This window comes from Schistocerca serialis, chromosome 4, assembly GCF_023864345.2.
Source record: "Schistocerca serialis cubense isolate TAMUIC-IGC-003099 chromosome 4, iqSchSeri2.2, whole genome shotgun sequence".
NCBI lineage: Eukaryota > Metazoa > Arthropoda > Insecta > Orthoptera > Acrididae > Schistocerca > Schistocerca serialis.
In genome coordinates this window covers 36,147,993-36,163,160 of record NC_064641.1, presented here as the reverse complement: position 1 = coordinate 36,163,160, position 15,168 = coordinate 36,147,993, and the positions used below count along the sequence as shown (strand labels likewise).

Sequence of the window (15,168 nt, the reverse complement as noted above, 5' to 3'; positions counted from 1 at the left end):
GTCGTTCGTTATCCACAAGGAGTCTACGCCCCAGCGTCAATATGTTTATTTCCAATTATGACAACGTACAACTTTGATCTTTCTCTTCCCTTGTTAGGAGTAAAATAATGAATAGTCAATTTCGAGCTGTGCGCCATGCCAGTCTGTAGGCGCAAATATGCTCGCAAACGGAGAACTGCACTGAGTCGAGATTCAGCACGAAATACGAGAGGAGACGGAGAAAACCTCACGCTTATCGAGCAAATCCGGTGTGGTCTAGTGGCTAGGATACCTGGCTTTCACCCAGGAGGCCCGGGTTCGATTCCCGGTACCGGAACGGAAGTTTTTGCGCACACAACGCTCCACGTTTTGGCCTTCGAACTGTCGTTTGTCGCCCACCTTCCGAAGCTTCGACCGAACGTAATCGGGGAAAACAGGCACATGATGCAATTACTGTCGGCACCGGAATAAAGGGAGAAGAGGCTCTGGTCCGCTGTTGGGCTGCTACCAGCGTCAGTGGGAAGTCGGTGAAGTCGCCAGTTGCGCCAGAAGCCAGAAATTACCGTAGTACGCCTACACACGCGTTCCAGTTATTTACATTGCTTGCAGCCGCTCCATCCACAACGAGCGTGAGCCCGGATAGCTCAGTCGGTAGAGCATTAGGCTTTTAACCTAAGGGTCCAGGGTTCAAGTCCCTGTCCGGGCGAAGATTTTAACGTTTCCGTAATGGCTCGTCTCGTAGCGATGGTAACCCTGCCGTAATCAGTGCACGGAGTTCGTTTCCTGTCAACATTCTGCGCAGACCGGTTTGATTCTTCACGATTCCAGGGAAACTTCAGTTACGAGCAGTCGTGGCCGAGTGGTTAAGGCGTCTGACTAGAAATCAGATTCCCTCTGGGAGCGTAGGTTCGAGTCCTACCGACTGCGTCGGTTTTTTTCTTTAAGAACAACGAGCAGAAAATTTCGCAGATTGCCTGTCGTTTTGGTACCTCTCCACACCTCGCCTCTCTCAGCCGTTTATAGTGCCTGTCCTTTTGATAAGGGCGAATTCCAAGCGTCAGCTTTCGCGTCAGCCGAGCAAAGTCGGGACAAGTCGGGACATACTACAGGATGGTCTGCGTGGAGCTACGACGAAAAAAACCTTCATTTAACAGCACGCGGCTCACATACTCATACGAAAAAACCAGCGCCACTTGCGGCGGCCGGGAATCGAACCCGGATCAACTGCTTGGAAGGCAACTATGCTCACCATTACACCACCACCGCACAGGCGCTGCTCGCAACGCCCCGCTGTGTCGGCTTCCTGCCCGCCAGCAGCGGCCCACGGTGATAGTAGCTGCAGGCGCTTTACGAGGTAGGAGGGTGCATCCACACGCATTCGGGTAGCGCCTCCACGCACGCTGCGTCTTTGGGCAAGACTAGCCGCCGCGGCCGCAAGGTTACTCACACGATAGAGATGAGCATTCGTTTTAAGGCAGTGTAGTGGAGCACTCCGCGTGTGTAGCACTTTTTTCGGTTGTATCCGACGTCGCTGGGTGGCAATCCCACTTTCCCCTGCAGAAAAGTACTCGGGAAGCACGGGCAGCTTGTCGAGCATCGGTGGTTCAATGGCATGTGCCTCAGCAGTGCAGTAGGCAGCGCGTAAGTCTCATAATCTTAAGGCTTGCCGGCACGATAGCTCAGCGTGTTCGGTCTGAGAGTTATCTGCCCTCTGTAATAAAAGACCGAGTCAACGATGAACATGAACGGGCGCCATCGGACGTCCGCCCCCAACAAATGCAACGAAAGAAATGAGAACAAAAAAAAAAAAAATTGGTGAATGCTCGCTTAGCATGCGGACGGCCCGGGTTCGATTCCCGGCCGATGCATCGTTCTGCTGTTCTCGCTATAATGCTGCCGCGCCGATTCTTCGCCTGAGCTGCGTCAGCCTCAGGAATGTATAGCGGGATTCGCTGTGAGAAGAACCATACACGCAGCACGCAATAGACCGTACTTGAACGGTCGCGTGCTATTTCTGAACTCTGACGACGGCCTGGCCCAACAGGCCGCTGTGTTTAGGTGCCGCAAGGGCGATGTACTGTAACCTCGGGCAGTGCTGCGTTCCGTTGAAAAAGCTGCGGCAGCAGTTTAATCTAGCAAGTAGGGAAAGCACGTGTAGCAACACAACAGATTCTTGAGAAAGCGCAAACTGTCTATCTCTAATATGAGAGACTTACCAAGTTTCCTGTAACGTTACTTGCAACGTGCCTCGGTAGCGCAGTAGGTAGCGCGTAAGTCTCATAATCTTAAGGTCGTGAGTTCGATCCTCACCCGGGGCATTTAATTTGCTGTACATCAAGGCTGAATTAACGGCGTTGCTGTTGCTAGGGAACGAACTTAATTGTCGTTCGTTATCCACAAGGAGTCTACGCCCCAGCGTCAATATGTTTATTTCCAATTATGACAACGTACAACTTTGATCTTTCTCTTCCCTTGTTAGGAGTAAAATAATGAATAGTCAATTTCGAGCTGTGCGCCATGCCAGTCTGTAGGCGCAAATATGCTCGCAAACGGAGAACTGCACTGAGTCGAGATTCAGCACGAAATACGAGAGGAGACGGAGAAAACCTCACGCTTATCGAGCAAATCCGGTGTGGTCTAGTGGCTAGGATACCTGGCTTTCACCCAGGAGGCCCGGGTTCGATTCCCGGTACCGGAACGGAAGTTTTTGCGCACACAACGCTCCACGTTTTGGCCTTCGAACTGTCGTTTGTCGCCCACCTTCCGAAGCTTCGACCGAACGTAATCGGGGAAAACAGGCACATGATGCAATTACTGTCGGCACCGGAATAAAGGGAGAAGAGGCTCTGGTCCGCTGTTGGGCTGCTACCAGCGTCAGTGGGAAGTCGGTGAAGTCGCCAGTTGCGCCAGAAGCCAGAAATTACCGTAGTACGCCTACACACGCGTTCCAGTTATTTACATTGCTTGCAGCCGCTCCATCCACAACGAGCGTGAGCCCGGATAGCTCAGTCGGTAGAGCATTAGGCTTTTAACCTAAGGGTCCAGGGTTCAAGTCCCTGTCCGGGCGAAGATTTTAACGTTTCCGTAATGGCTCGTCTCGTAGCGATGGTAACCCTGCCGTAATCAGTGCACGGAGTTCGTTTCCTGTCAACATTCTGCGCAGACCGGTTTGATTCTTCACGATTCCAGGGAAACTTCAGTTACGAGCAGTCGTGGCCGAGTGGTTAAGGCGTCTGACTAGAAATCAGATTCCCTCTGGGAGCGTAGGTTCGAGTCCTACCGACTGCGTCGGTTTTTTTCTTTAAGAACAACGAGCAGAAAATTTCGCAGATTGCCTGTCGTTTTGGTACCTCTCCACACCTCGCCTCTCTCAGCCGTTTATAGTGCCTGTCCTTTTGATAAGGGCGAATTCCAAGCGTCAGCTTTCGCGTCAGCCGAGCAAAGTCGGGACAAGTCGGGACATACTACAGGATGGTCTGCGTGGAGCTACGACGAAAAAAACCTTCATTTAACAGCACGCGGCTCACATACTCATACGAAAAAACCAGCGCCACTTGCGGCGGCCGGGAATCGAACCCGGATCAACTGCTTGGAAGGCAACTATGCTCACCATTACACCACCACCGCACAGGCGCTGCTCGCAACGCCCCGCTGTGTCGGCTTCCTGCCCGCCAGCAGCGGCCCACGGTGATAGTAGCTGCAGGCGCTTTACGAGGTAGGAGGGTGCATCCACACGCATTCGGGTAGCGCCTCCACGCACGCTGCGTCTTTGGGCAAGACTAGCCGCCGCGGCCGCAAGGTTACTCACACGATAGAGATGAGCATTCGTTTTAAGGCAGTGTAGTGGAGCACTCCGCGTGTGTAGCACTTTTTTCGGTTGTATCCGACGTCGCTGGGTGGCAATCCCACTTTCCCCTGCAGAAAAGTACTCGGGAAGCACGGGCAGCTTGTCGAGCATCGGTGGTTCAATGGCATGTGCCTCAGCAGTGCAGTAGGCAGCGCGTAAGTCTCATAATCTTAAGGCTTGCCGGCACGATAGCTCAGCGTGTTCGGTCTGAGAGTTATCTGCCCTCTGTAATAAAAGACCGAGTCAACGATGAACATGAACGGGCGCCATCGGACGTCCGCCCCCAACAAATGCAACGAAAGAAATGAGAACAAAAAAAAATAAAATTGGTGAATGCTCGCTTAGCATGCGGACGGCCCGGGTTCGATTCCCGGCCGATGCATCGTTCTGCTGTTCTCGCTATAATGCTGCCGCGCCGATTCTTCGCCTGAGCTGCGTCAGCCTCAGGAATGTATAGCGGGATTCGCTGTGAGAAGAACCATACACGCAGCACGCAATAGACCGTACTTGAACGGTCGCGTGCTATTTCTGAACTCTGACGACGGCCTGGCCCAACAGGCCGCTGTGTTTAGGTGCCGCAAGGGCGATGTACTGTAACCTCGGGCAGTGCTGCGTTCCGTTGAAAAAGCTGCGGCAGCAGTTTAATCTAGCAAGTAGGGAAAGCACGTGTAGCAACACAACAGATTCTTGAGAAAGCGCAAACTGTCTATCTCTAATATGAGAGACTTACCAAGTTTCCTGTAACGTTACTTGCAACGTGCCTCGGTAGCGCAGTAGGTAGCGCGTAAGTCTCATAATCTTAAGGTCGTGAGTTTAATCCTCACCCGGGGCATTTAATTTGCTGTACATCAAGGCTGAATTAACGGCGTTGCTGTTGCTAGGGAACGAACTTAATTGTCGTTCGTTATCCACAAGGAGTCTACGCCCCAGCGTCAATATGTTTATTTCCAATTATGACAACGTACAACTTTGATCTTTCTCTTCCCTTGTTAGGAGTAAAATAATGAATAGTCAATTTCGAGCTGTGCGCCATGCCAGTCTGTAGGCGCAAATATGCTCGCAAACGGAGAACTGCACTGAGTCGAGATTCAGCACGAAATACGAGAGGAGACGGAGAAAACCTCACGCTCATCGAGCAAATCCGGTGTGGTCTAGTGGCTAGGATACCTGGCTTTCACCCAGGAGGCCCGGGTTCGATTCCCGGTACCGGAACGGAAGTTTTTGCGCACACAACGCTCCACGTTTTGGCCTTCGAACTGTCGTTTGTCGCCCACCTTCCGAAGCTTCGACCGAACGTAATCGGGGAAAACAGGCACATGATGCAATTACTGTCGGCACCGGAATAAAGGGAGAAGAGGCTCTGGTCCGCTGTTGGGCTGCTACCAGCGTCAGTGGGAAGTCGGTGAAGTCGCCAGTTGCGCCAGAAGCCAGAAATTACCGTAGTACGCCTACACACGCGTTCCAGTTATTTACATTGCTTGCAGCCGCTCCATCCACAACGAGCGTGAGCCCGGATAGCTCAGTCGGTAGAGCATTAGGCTTTTAACCTAAGGGTCCAGGGTTCAAGTCCCTGTCCGGGCGAAGATTTTAACGTTTCCGTAATGGCTCGTCTCGTAGCGATGGTAACCCTGCCGTAATCAGTGCACGGAGTTCGTTTCCTGTCAACATTCTGCGCAGACCGGTTTGATTCTTCACGATTCCAGGGAAACTTCAGTTACGAGCAGTCGTGGCCGAGTGGTTAAGGCGTCTGACTAGAAATCAGATTCCCTCTGGGAGCGTAGGTTCGAGTCCTACCGACTGCGTCGGTTTTTTTCTTTAAGAACAACGAGCAGAAAATTTCGCAGATTGCCTGTCGTTTTGGTACCTCTCCACACCTCGCCTCTCTCAGCCGTTTATAGTGCCTGTCCTTTTGATAAGGGCGAATTCCAAGCGTCAGCTTTCGCGTCAGCCGAGCAAAGTCGGGACAAGTCGGGACATACTACAGGATGGTCTGCGTGGAGCTACGACGAAAAAAACCTTCATTTAACAGCACGCGGCTCACATACTCATACGAAAAAACCAGCGCCACTTGCGGCGGCCGGGAATCGAACCCGGATCAACTGCTTGGAAGGCAACTATGCTCACCATTACACCACCACCGCACAGGCGCTGCTCGCAACGCCCCGCTGTGTCGGCTTCCTGCCCGCCAGCAGCGGCCCACGGTGATAGTAGCTGCAGGCGCTTTACGAGGTAGGAGGGTGCATCCACACGCATTCGGGTAGCGCCTCCACGCACGCTGCGTCTTTGGGCAAGACTAGCCGCCGCGGCCGCAAGGTTACTCACACGATAGAGATGAGCATTCGTTTTAAGGCAGTGTAGTGGAGCACTCCGCGTGTGTAGCACTTTTTTCGGTTGTATCCGACGTCGCTGGGTGGCAATCCCACTTTCCCCTGCAGAAAAGTACTCGGGAAGCACGGGCAGCTTGTCGAGCATCGGTGGTTCAATGGCATGTGCCTCAGCAGTGCAGTAGGCAGCGCGTAAGTCTCATAATCTTAAGGCTTGCCGGCACGATAGCTCAGCGTGTTCGGTCTGAGAGTTATCTGCCCTCTGTAATAAAAGACCGAGTCAACGATGAACATGAACGGGCGCCATCGGACGTCCGCCCCCAACAAATGCAACGAAAGAAATGAGAACAAAAAAAAATAAAATTGGTGAATGCTCGCTTAGCATGCGGACGGCCCGGGTTCGATTCCCGGCCGATGCATCGTTCTGCTGTTCTCGCTATAATGCTGCCGCGCCGATTCTTCGCCTGAGCTGCGTCAGCCTCAGGAATGTATAGCGGGATTCGCTGTGAGAAGAACCATACACGCAGCACGCAATAGACCGTACTTGAACGGTCGCGTGCTATTTCTGAACTCTGACGACGGCCTGGCCCAACAGGCCGCTGTGTTTAGGTGCCGCAAGGGCGATGTACTGTAACCTCGGGCAGTGCTGCGTTCCGTTGAAAAAGCTGCGGCAGCAGTTTAATCTAGCAAGTAGGGAAAGCACGTGTAGCAACACAACAGATTCTTGAGAAAGCGCAAACTGTCTATCTCTAATATGAGAGACTTACCAAGTTTCCTGTAACGTTACTTGCAACGTGCCTCGGTAGCGCAGTAGGTAGCGCGTAAGTCTCATAATCTTAAGGTCGTGAGTTTAATCCTCACCCGGGGCATTTAATTTGCTGTACATCAAGGCTGAATTAACGGCGTTGCTGTTGCTAGGGAACGAACTTAATTGTCGTTCGTTATCCACAAGGAGTCTACGCCCCAGCGTCAATATGTTTATTTCCAATTATGACAACGTACAACTTTGATCTTTCTCTTCCCTTGTTAGGAGTAAAATAATGAATAGTCAATTTCGAGCTGTGCGCCATGCCAGTCTGTAGGCGCAAATATGCTCGCAAACGGAGAACTGCACTGAGTCGAGATTCAGCACGAAATACGAGAGGAGACGGAGAAAACCTCACGCTCATCGAGCAAATCCGGTGTGGTCTAGTGGCTAGGATACCTGGCTTTCACCCAGGAGGCCCGGGTTCGATTCCCGGTACCGGAACGGAAGTTTTTGCGCACACAACGCTCCACGTTTTGGCCTTCGAACTGTCGTTTGTCGCCCACCTTCCGAAGCTTCGACCGAACGTAATCGGGGAAAACAGGCACATGATGCAATTACTGTCGGCACCGGAATAAAGGGAGAAGAGGCTCTGGTCCGCTGTTGGGCTGCTACCAGCGTCAGTGGGAAGTCGGTGAAGTCGCCAGTTGCGCCAGAAGCCAGAAATTACCGTAGTACGCCTACACACGCGTTCCAGTTATTTACATTGCTTGCAGCCGCTCCATCCACAACGAGCGTGAGCCCGGATAGCTCAGTCGGTAGAGCATTAGGCTTTTAACCTAAGGGTCCAAGGTTCAAGTCCCTGTCCGGGCGAAGATTTTAACGTTTCCGTAATGGCTCGTCTCGTAGCGATGGTAACCCTGCCGTAATCAGTGCACGGAGTTCGTTTCCTGTCAACATTCTGCGCAGACCGGTTTGATTCTTCACGATTCCAGGGAAACTTCAGTTACGAGCAGTCGTGGCCGAGTGGTTAAGGCGTCTGACTAGAAATCAGATTCCCTCTGGGAGCGTAGGTTCGAGTCCTACCGACTGCGTCGGTTTTTTTTCTTTAAGAACAACGAGCAGAAAATTTCGCAGATTGCCTGTCGTTTTGGTACCTCTCCACACCTCGCCTCTCTCAGCCGTTTATAGTGCCTGTCCTTTTGATAAGGGCGAATTCCAAGCGTCAGCTTTCGCGTCAGCCGAGCAAAGTCGGGACAAGTCGGGACATACTACAGGATGGCCTGCGTGGAGCAACGACGGAAAGAAAACGTTAATTTAACAGCACGTGGCTCACATACTCATACGTAAAAATTTGCGCCCGTTGCGGTGGCCGGGAATCGAACCCGGATCAACTGCTTGGAAGGCAACTATGCTCACCATTACACCACCACCGCACAGCCGCTGCCCGTGACGCCGCGCTGTGTCGGCTTCCCGCCCGCCGGCAGCGGCCCACGGTGATAGTAGCTGTAGGCGCTTTACGAGGTAGGAGGGTGCATCCACACGCGTTCGGGCAGCGCCTCCACGCACGCTGCGTCTTTGGGCAAGACTCGTCGCCGCGGCCGCAAGGTTACTCACACGATAGTGATGAGCGGTCGCTTTAAGGCAGTGTAGTGGGGGACTCCGCGTGTGTAGCACTTTTTTCGGTTGTATCCGGCGTCGTTGGGTGGCAATCCCACTTTCCCTGCAGACAGCTACTCTGGAATATGCTCGGGAAGCACGGTCGACCGCCCCCAACAAATGCAACTAAAAAAATGAGAACAACAACAAAAAAAGCGGCAGGTTGTTCGCCTACCACGCGGGCGGCCCGGGTTCGATTCCCGGCCGATGCATCGTTTTGCTGTTCTCGCTATAATGCTGCCGCGCCGATTGCTCGTTTGAGCTGCGTCAGCCTCAGAAATGTATAGCAGGATTCGCTGTGAGAAGAACCAAACACGCAGCACGCAAGAGACCGTACTTGGACGGACGCGTGCTATTTCTGAACTCTAGCGTCAGCCTGGCCCTACAGGCCGCTGTGTTCAGGTGCCGCAAGGGCGATGTACTGTAACCTCAGGCAGTGCTGCTTTCCGTTGGAAAAGCCGCGGCAGCAGTTTAATCTAGCAATTCGGGAAAGCACGTGTAGCAACACAACAGATTCTTGAGAAAGCGCAAACTGTCTATCTCTAATATGCGAGGCTTACCAAGTTTCCTGGGACGTTGGTTGCAGACGTGCCTCGGTAGCGCAGTGGGCAGCGCGTAAGTCTCATAATCTTAAGGTCGTGAGTTCGATCCTCACCCGGGGCATATAATTTGCTGTACATCATGGCTGAATTAACGGCGTTGCTGTTGCTAGGGAACGAACTGAATTGTCGTTTGTTATCCACAAGGAGTCCACGCCTCAGCGTCAAAATGTTTACATCCAGCTATGGCAAGGTACAGCTTTGACCTTTCTCCTCCCCTGTTATGAGTAAAATATGATGCAAACAGCAATGAATAGTCAGTTTCGAGCTGTGCGCCATGCCAGTCTGTAGGCGCAAATATGCTCGCAAACAGAGAACACCACTGAGTCCGGATTCAGCACGAAATGCCAGAGGAGAGGGAGTAAATCTGACACTTATCGAGCAAATCCGGTGTGGTCTAGTGGCTAGGATACCTGGCTTTCACCCAGGAGGCCAGGGTTCGATTCCCGGTACCGGAAGCGAAGTTTTTGCGCACACGACCCTCCATGTTTTGGCCCTCCAACCCTCGTTTGTCGCCCTCCTTCCGGAGCTTCAACCGAGCGTAATCGGGGAAAAAAGGCACGAGATGCAATTACTGTCAGCACCGGGATAAAGGGAGAAGAGGCACTGGTCCGCTGTTGGGCTGCTACCAGCGTCAGTGGCAAGTCGGTGAAGTCGCCAGTTGCGCCAGAAGCCAGCAATTACGCGTTCCAGTTATTCACATTGCCTGCAGCTGCTCCATCCCCCAACAAGTGTGAGCCCGGATAGCTCAGTCGGTAGAGCATTAGGCTTTTAACCTAAGGGTCCAGGGTTCGAGTCCCTGTCCGGGCGAAGATTTTAACGCTTCCGTAATGGCTCGTCTCGTAGCGCTGGTAGCCCTGCCGTAATCAGTGCACGGAGTTCGTTTCCTGTCAACATACTGCGCAGAACGGTTTGAGTTTTCACGATTCGAGGGAACTGTTTGGCTGCGAGCAGTCGTGGCCGAGTGGTTAAGGCGTCTGACTAGAAATCAGATTCCCTCTGGGAGCGTAGGTTCGAGTCCTACCGACTGCGTCTCTTTTTTTTATTTTTTTGTTTAAGAAGAAGGAGCAGAAAATTTCGCAGTTTGCCTGTCGTTTTGGTACTTCGCTACACCTCACCTCTCACAGCCGTTTATATCGCCTGTCCTCTTGATAAGGGCGAATTCCAAGCGTCAGCTTTCGCGTCAGCCGAGCAAAGTCGGGACAAGTCGGGACATACTACAGGATGGCCTGCGTGGAGCAACGACGGAAAGAAAACGTTAATTTAACAGCACGTGGCTCACATACTCATACGTAAAAATTTGCGCCCGTTGCGGTGGCCGGGAATCGAACCCGGATCAACTGCTTGGAAGGCAACTATGCTCACCATTACACCACCACCGCACAGCCGCTGCCCGTGACGCCGCGCTGTGTCGGCTTCCCGCCCGCCGGCAGCGGCCCACGGTGATAGTAGCTGTAGGCGCTTTACGAGGTAGGAGGGTGCATCCACACGCGTTCGGGCAGCGCCTCCACGCACGCTGCGTCTTTGGGCAAGACTCGTCGCCGCGGCCGCAAGGTTACTCACACGATAGTGATGAGCGGTCGCTTTAAGGCAGTGTAGTGGGGGACTCCGCGTGTGTAGCACTTTTTTCGGTTGTATCCGGCGTCGTTGGGTGGCAATCCCACTTTCCCTGCAGACAGCTACTCTGGAATATGCTCGGGAAGCACGGTCGACCGCCCCCAACAAATGCAACTAAAAAAATGAGAACAACAACAAAAAAAGCGGCAGGTTGTTCGCCTACCACGCGGGCGGCCCGGGTTCGATTCCCGGCCGATGCATCGTTTTGCTGTTCTCGCTATAATGCTGCCGCGCCGATTGCTCGTTTGAGCTGCGTCAGCCTCAGAAATGTATAGCAGGATTCGCTGTGAGAAGAACCAAACACGCAGCACGCAAGAGACCGTACTTGGACGGACGCGTGCTATTTCTGAACTCTAGCGTCAACCTGGCCCTACAGGCCGCTGTGTTCAGGTGCCGCAAGGGCGATGTACTGTAACCTCAGGCAGTGCTGCTTTCCGTTGGAAAAGCCGCGGCAGCAGTTTAATCTAGCAATTCGGGAAAGCACGTGTAGCAACACAACAGATTCTTGAGAAAGCGCAAACTGTCTATCTCTAATATGCGAGGCTTACCAAGTTTCCTGGGACGTTGGTTGCAGACGTGCCTCGGTAGCGCAGTGGGCAGCGCGTAAGTCTCATAATCTTAAGGTCGTGAGTTCGATCCTCACCCGGGGCATATAATTTGCTGTACATCATGGCTGAATTAACGGCGTTGCTGTTGCTAGGGAACGAACTGAATTGTCGTTTGTTATCCACAAGGAGTCCACGCCTCAGCGTCAAAATGTTTACATCCAGCTATGGCAAGGTACAGCTTTGACCTTTCTCCTCCCCTGTTATGAGTAAAATATGATGCAAACAGCAATGAATAGTCAGTTTCGAGCTGTGCGCCATGCCAGTCTGTAGGCGCAAATATGCTCGCAAACAGAGAACACCACTGAGTCCGGATTCAGCACGAAATGCCAGAGGAGAGGGAGTAAATCTGACACTTATCGAGCAAATCCGGTGTGGTCTAGTGGCTAGGATACCTGGCTTTCACCCAGGAGGCCAGGGTTCGATTCCCGGTACCGGAAGCGAAGTTTTTGCGCACACGACCCTCCATGTTTTGGCCCTCCAACCCTCGTTTGTCGCCCTCCTTCCGGAGCTTCAACCGAGCGTAATCGGGGAAAAAAGGCACGAGATGCAATTACTGTCAGCACCGGGATAAAGGGAGAAGAGGCACTGGTCCGCTGTTGGGCTGCTACCAGCGTCAGTGGCAAGTCGGTGAAGTCGCCAGTTGCGCCAGAAGCCAGCAATTACGCGTTCCAGTTATTCACATTGCCTGCAGCTGCTCCATCCCCCAACAAGTGTGAGCCCGGATAGCTCAGTCGGTAGAGCATTAGGCTTTTAACCTAAGGGTCCAGGGTTCGAGTCCCTGTCCGGGCGAAGATTTTAACGCTTCCGTAATGGCTCGTCTCGTAGCGCTGGTAGCCCTGCCGTAATCAGTGCACGGAGTTCGTTTCCTGTCAACATACTGCGCAGAACGGTTTGAGTTTTCACGATTCGAGGGAACTGTTTGGCTGCGAGCAGTCGTGGCCGAGTGGTTCGTCGCGCTTGAGACACGGAGCTACACGGACGTGCTGAGAGCGCTGTTAACCGGAGAGTTTGCGAGTTGTGATATTTGTGTTGTGTTTACTTTCTGTTATAAGTGCAGTGAAATTTTCCGTTAATTGTTTTGGAGTTTCTAACCGTTTTCTTTGTTATTATTTAGCGGCCTCGACCGCTTGTTAATTTCTGATATGGCCAGGTTATTTCCCAGGAAAAGTACCCTCCGCTTTGAATTTGAAAAGTCAACCCGTCACGTACAACCGACATCACTGGAAATTCATGACTGGATAGTGGACGTTATTGGTATCAATTCTGATCAGGTGCACACTGCATATTACGACATGGAGCAATATTGTTTTTTTGTCAAATTGCTGAACCCTGTGTTGCTGGATAAGATACTCATGAAGCATGGCGGGCGAGTTGAATTCCGGCATCGGGATCACTCTGTAAGTACCGTCACCGTTACTAATGCCGACGTAGAATATAAAAATGTACGTATTTTTAATTTGCCCCCGGAAGTTGAAAATTGTTATTTAAAAGATGTGTTAAGCAAGTATGGGGATGTCAAACAGATTCGAAATGAACGCTGGTCTCGCCAACATCGCTTGCAGTGTTTCAGTGGTGTTCGGTCAGTAGATATGCATGTGAAAGTCAATATTCCTTCCCATATTCTGGTTTGCGATTACAGGGTTCAAGTTACGTACTCTGGTCAAACTTTGACGTGTCACATCTGCAATGAGAGTGGCCACATGCGTCAAGATTGTCCTAAACGGGTTTTCGTCTTAAAAAATTCCTTACAGCAACGGAAACGGCTAACGCTCGCGGAGATTATTACCGATAATCAAGCGGCAGAAAGTGCTACAGCCGGGGGTGTAGCTGCGTTGCATGAACAGGAAGTCGTGCGCATTGAGGATTTTCCAACCTTGCCTCGGACAAGTACGGACGAACCGACACTTGCGACCGGAGACACTGCTACCAACAAACGGCGTAGGACTTGTGACGGGAGTAGTTCTGAGGACGAAGCCCACAGTACACCAGAATCAAAGAGACAGGACTCGCAGGAACGTAGATCTGATACTAAGTTCTTAAAAAGTTCCGTTCTAGTAGACGATATTTCCTCTGGCATGTCACATAGTGACATTTCAGCTGCTGTCGCGGCGTCGCAGGGGACGGATGGTCGGCCCTCCAACCAACCACAGCGACAGGTTCCGGTGGACCGACCGACATGTGAACAGCAGGTCGCTGCAGGGGTTCACCACGGCGTAGACAGTCGTGATAGTAAACAGACCACGCCTCTAGCTGAGGATGCCGAACAGCCAACGGCGGCGGCTCGCAACACGGCAACACAACAGGAATGTTGTCATAACACGGAACGCGAACATAAACAGCAGTCGGTGACGGAAAATGTCAACACACCACTTCATGTGGAGTTTGATAACAAACGTGTTGACAGCGAAAGTACTTCCGCAGCTGGGTTGCCGCCGGAGGACACGGCGCGAGTGATTCCGGCCGTAGTGTCGGGACCGTTGTCGGCCGTTGACATTCCCCACGACCCGCCCACGCCGCCGTCTGCCGAGATGGCTCATAGTGGGCGCCGCAGGAACAGAATCCAACCAAATGTGAACGTTGTCCGAAAGAAAACTAAGAATAAAGATTCCGGGGGCAAACACAACGAGCATGACTTGGCTTTACAACCGGATAAACAAATGGAATGGCATGACGATCCGACCGTTGGCGATGATTAATTCCTCCCCCTTCCTGCATAGGTCTCAGTATGTCACAGGCATATAAAATAACAACGTTAAATATTAACAAGATCCGGTCTGACGTCAAGGTGCGTGCTCTACAACAATATCTTTACGAGTCGGATACAGACATCGCCCTTTTACAAGAGGTGGCCTTGCAGCAAATAAACCTTACCGGTTTTGTTGCAATAATCAATTCTTCCCCAGAAACGAACGTGGGGACTGCCGTCTTAATTAGGGAAGGTATTCCGTTTGCCCACATTGAAAGATTAGAATCCGGTCGAGGACTGAGTGTCACTATTTTTGGCGTTACTGTTATTAATTTGTACGCGCCTTCCGGGAGTACTCGTAGAGCTGACAGAGCCCGCTTTTATAAGGAAGATATCATTTATTTACTGCGGAACAATCCTCCGCAGCTGATCATTGGAGGTGATTTTAATTGTGTATTGTCCGGAAAAGATCAGACACCGAATTTTAATTATTCACCTGATTTAAACCGTCTTATTTATGATCTTAAACTCAAGGACACCTGGGAAGCTCGGTACCCAACTTTAGTGAGGTACACACACATCGTTGGAAATTCCTGTAGCAGGATCGACAGGATTTATGTGTCTGAAAACTTAGCAACTAACTTATTAAATGTAGAAACTATTCCTACCAGTTTCTCAGACCACAGTGGCGTGGTTGCGTGTATCAACTTACAACAACAACCCACGCGCTGGTTTAAAAATCAGTGGCATCTTAATCTTTCATTATTAACCGACTCAGACCTGGAGGAGGCCGTCAGGCGTGCTTGGGAACAGTGCCTCCGCACTGTTCCTGCCTTCCCTAGCATTATAGCATGGTGGACCTATAAAGCGAAGCCCAAACTGCGCAGGGTTCTTATGTCCTTTGGTATTGAACGGGCTACTGGAATTCGCAGGACAATGGAATTTTATTACTCCGTATTAAGAGATTTGTATGACAGAGCGGATGCCACGGCTACTAGAATAGGGGAAATTCAGAGAATCAAAGCTAAGTTAATCAGTCTGAAACGGGAGCAGTTAGAAGGACTTAAGGTTCGATCCAAAGTAAAATCAGTACGCGCAGACGAA

At 51.7% G+C, this 15,168-nt stretch overlaps 27 non-coding genes across 27 annotated transcripts; 22 read left to right on the top strand and 5 right to left on the bottom strand.

The window, feature by feature from the left end:
- The first annotated feature begins 244 nt into the window (after window positions 1-244).
- On the top strand, window positions 245-316 carry Trnae-uuc (transfer RNA glutamic acid (anticodon UUC)). Its single transcript has one exon. It is a non-coding gene; the product is annotated as a tRNA-Glu (tRNA).
- Window positions 317-612: 296 nt separating this feature from the next.
- Trnak-uuu (transfer RNA lysine (anticodon UUU)) lies at window positions 613-685 on the top strand. Its single transcript has one exon. It is a non-coding gene; the product is annotated as a tRNA-Lys (tRNA).
- A 139-nt stretch (window positions 686-824) lies between these two features.
- On the top strand, window positions 825-906 carry Trnas-aga (transfer RNA serine (anticodon AGA)). Its single transcript has one exon. It is a non-coding gene; the product is annotated as a tRNA-Ser (tRNA).
- A 267-nt stretch (window positions 907-1,173) lies between these two features.
- On the bottom strand, window positions 1,174-1,245 carry Trnag-ucc (transfer RNA glycine (anticodon UCC)). Its single transcript has one exon. It is a non-coding gene; the product is annotated as a tRNA-Gly (tRNA).
- A 979-nt stretch (window positions 1,246-2,224) lies between these two features.
- Trnam-cau (transfer RNA methionine (anticodon CAU)) lies at window positions 2,225-2,297 on the top strand. The gene has a single exon. It is a non-coding gene; the product is annotated as a tRNA-Met (tRNA).
- Window positions 2,298-2,605: 308 nt separating this feature from the next.
- Window positions 2,606-2,677, top strand: Trnae-uuc (transfer RNA glutamic acid (anticodon UUC)). Its single transcript has one exon. It is a non-coding gene; the product is annotated as a tRNA-Glu (tRNA).
- A 296-nt stretch (window positions 2,678-2,973) lies between these two features.
- On the top strand, window positions 2,974-3,046 carry Trnak-uuu (transfer RNA lysine (anticodon UUU)). Its single transcript has one exon. It is a non-coding gene; the product is annotated as a tRNA-Lys (tRNA).
- Window positions 3,047-3,185: 139 nt separating this feature from the next.
- Trnas-aga (transfer RNA serine (anticodon AGA)) lies at window positions 3,186-3,267 on the top strand. Its single transcript has one exon. It is a non-coding gene; the product is annotated as a tRNA-Ser (tRNA).
- Window positions 3,268-3,534: 267 nt separating this feature from the next.
- Window positions 3,535-3,606, bottom strand: Trnag-ucc (transfer RNA glycine (anticodon UCC)). Its single transcript has one exon. It is a non-coding gene; the product is annotated as a tRNA-Gly (tRNA).
- A 979-nt stretch (window positions 3,607-4,585) lies between these two features.
- Trnam-cau (transfer RNA methionine (anticodon CAU)) lies at window positions 4,586-4,658 on the top strand. Its single transcript has one exon. It is a non-coding gene; the product is annotated as a tRNA-Met (tRNA).
- A 308-nt stretch (window positions 4,659-4,966) lies between these two features.
- Window positions 4,967-5,038, top strand: Trnae-uuc (transfer RNA glutamic acid (anticodon UUC)). Its single transcript has one exon. It is a non-coding gene; the product is annotated as a tRNA-Glu (tRNA).
- A 296-nt stretch (window positions 5,039-5,334) lies between these two features.
- Trnak-uuu (transfer RNA lysine (anticodon UUU)) lies at window positions 5,335-5,407 on the top strand. Its single transcript has one exon. It is a non-coding gene; the product is annotated as a tRNA-Lys (tRNA).
- A 139-nt stretch (window positions 5,408-5,546) lies between these two features.
- Trnas-aga (transfer RNA serine (anticodon AGA)) lies at window positions 5,547-5,628 on the top strand. Its single transcript has one exon. It is a non-coding gene; the product is annotated as a tRNA-Ser (tRNA).
- Window positions 5,629-5,895: 267 nt separating this feature from the next.
- Trnag-ucc (transfer RNA glycine (anticodon UCC)) lies at window positions 5,896-5,967 on the bottom strand. Its single transcript has one exon. It is a non-coding gene; the product is annotated as a tRNA-Gly (tRNA).
- A 979-nt stretch (window positions 5,968-6,946) lies between these two features.
- Window positions 6,947-7,019, top strand: Trnam-cau (transfer RNA methionine (anticodon CAU)). The gene has a single exon. It is a non-coding gene; the product is annotated as a tRNA-Met (tRNA).
- A 308-nt stretch (window positions 7,020-7,327) lies between these two features.
- Trnae-uuc (transfer RNA glutamic acid (anticodon UUC)) lies at window positions 7,328-7,399 on the top strand. Its single transcript has one exon. It is a non-coding gene; the product is annotated as a tRNA-Glu (tRNA).
- A 296-nt stretch (window positions 7,400-7,695) lies between these two features.
- Window positions 7,696-7,768, top strand: Trnak-uuu (transfer RNA lysine (anticodon UUU)). Its single transcript has one exon. It is a non-coding gene; the product is annotated as a tRNA-Lys (tRNA).
- Window positions 7,769-7,907: 139 nt separating this feature from the next.
- On the top strand, window positions 7,908-7,989 carry Trnas-aga (transfer RNA serine (anticodon AGA)). Its single transcript has one exon. It is a non-coding gene; the product is annotated as a tRNA-Ser (tRNA).
- Window positions 7,990-8,259: 270 nt separating this feature from the next.
- Window positions 8,260-8,331, bottom strand: Trnag-ucc (transfer RNA glycine (anticodon UCC)). Its single transcript has one exon. It is a non-coding gene; the product is annotated as a tRNA-Gly (tRNA).
- An 813-nt stretch (window positions 8,332-9,144) lies between these two features.
- Window positions 9,145-9,217, top strand: Trnam-cau (transfer RNA methionine (anticodon CAU)). Its single transcript has one exon. It is a non-coding gene; the product is annotated as a tRNA-Met (tRNA).
- A 322-nt stretch (window positions 9,218-9,539) lies between these two features.
- Trnae-uuc (transfer RNA glutamic acid (anticodon UUC)) lies at window positions 9,540-9,611 on the top strand. The gene has a single exon. It is a non-coding gene; the product is annotated as a tRNA-Glu (tRNA).
- A 279-nt stretch (window positions 9,612-9,890) lies between these two features.
- On the top strand, window positions 9,891-9,963 carry Trnak-uuu (transfer RNA lysine (anticodon UUU)). Its single transcript has one exon. It is a non-coding gene; the product is annotated as a tRNA-Lys (tRNA).
- A 140-nt stretch (window positions 9,964-10,103) lies between these two features.
- Window positions 10,104-10,185, top strand: Trnas-aga (transfer RNA serine (anticodon AGA)). Its single transcript has one exon. It is a non-coding gene; the product is annotated as a tRNA-Ser (tRNA).
- Window positions 10,186-10,463: 278 nt separating this feature from the next.
- Window positions 10,464-10,535, bottom strand: Trnag-ucc (transfer RNA glycine (anticodon UCC)). Its single transcript has one exon. It is a non-coding gene; the product is annotated as a tRNA-Gly (tRNA).
- Window positions 10,536-11,348: 813 nt separating this feature from the next.
- Window positions 11,349-11,421, top strand: Trnam-cau (transfer RNA methionine (anticodon CAU)). Its single transcript has one exon. It is a non-coding gene; the product is annotated as a tRNA-Met (tRNA).
- Window positions 11,422-11,743: 322 nt separating this feature from the next.
- Trnae-uuc (transfer RNA glutamic acid (anticodon UUC)) lies at window positions 11,744-11,815 on the top strand. The gene has a single exon. It is a non-coding gene; the product is annotated as a tRNA-Glu (tRNA).
- Window positions 11,816-12,094: 279 nt separating this feature from the next.
- Window positions 12,095-12,167, top strand: Trnak-uuu (transfer RNA lysine (anticodon UUU)). Its single transcript has one exon. It is a non-coding gene; the product is annotated as a tRNA-Lys (tRNA).
- Window positions 12,168-15,168: the final 3,001 nt, after the last annotated feature.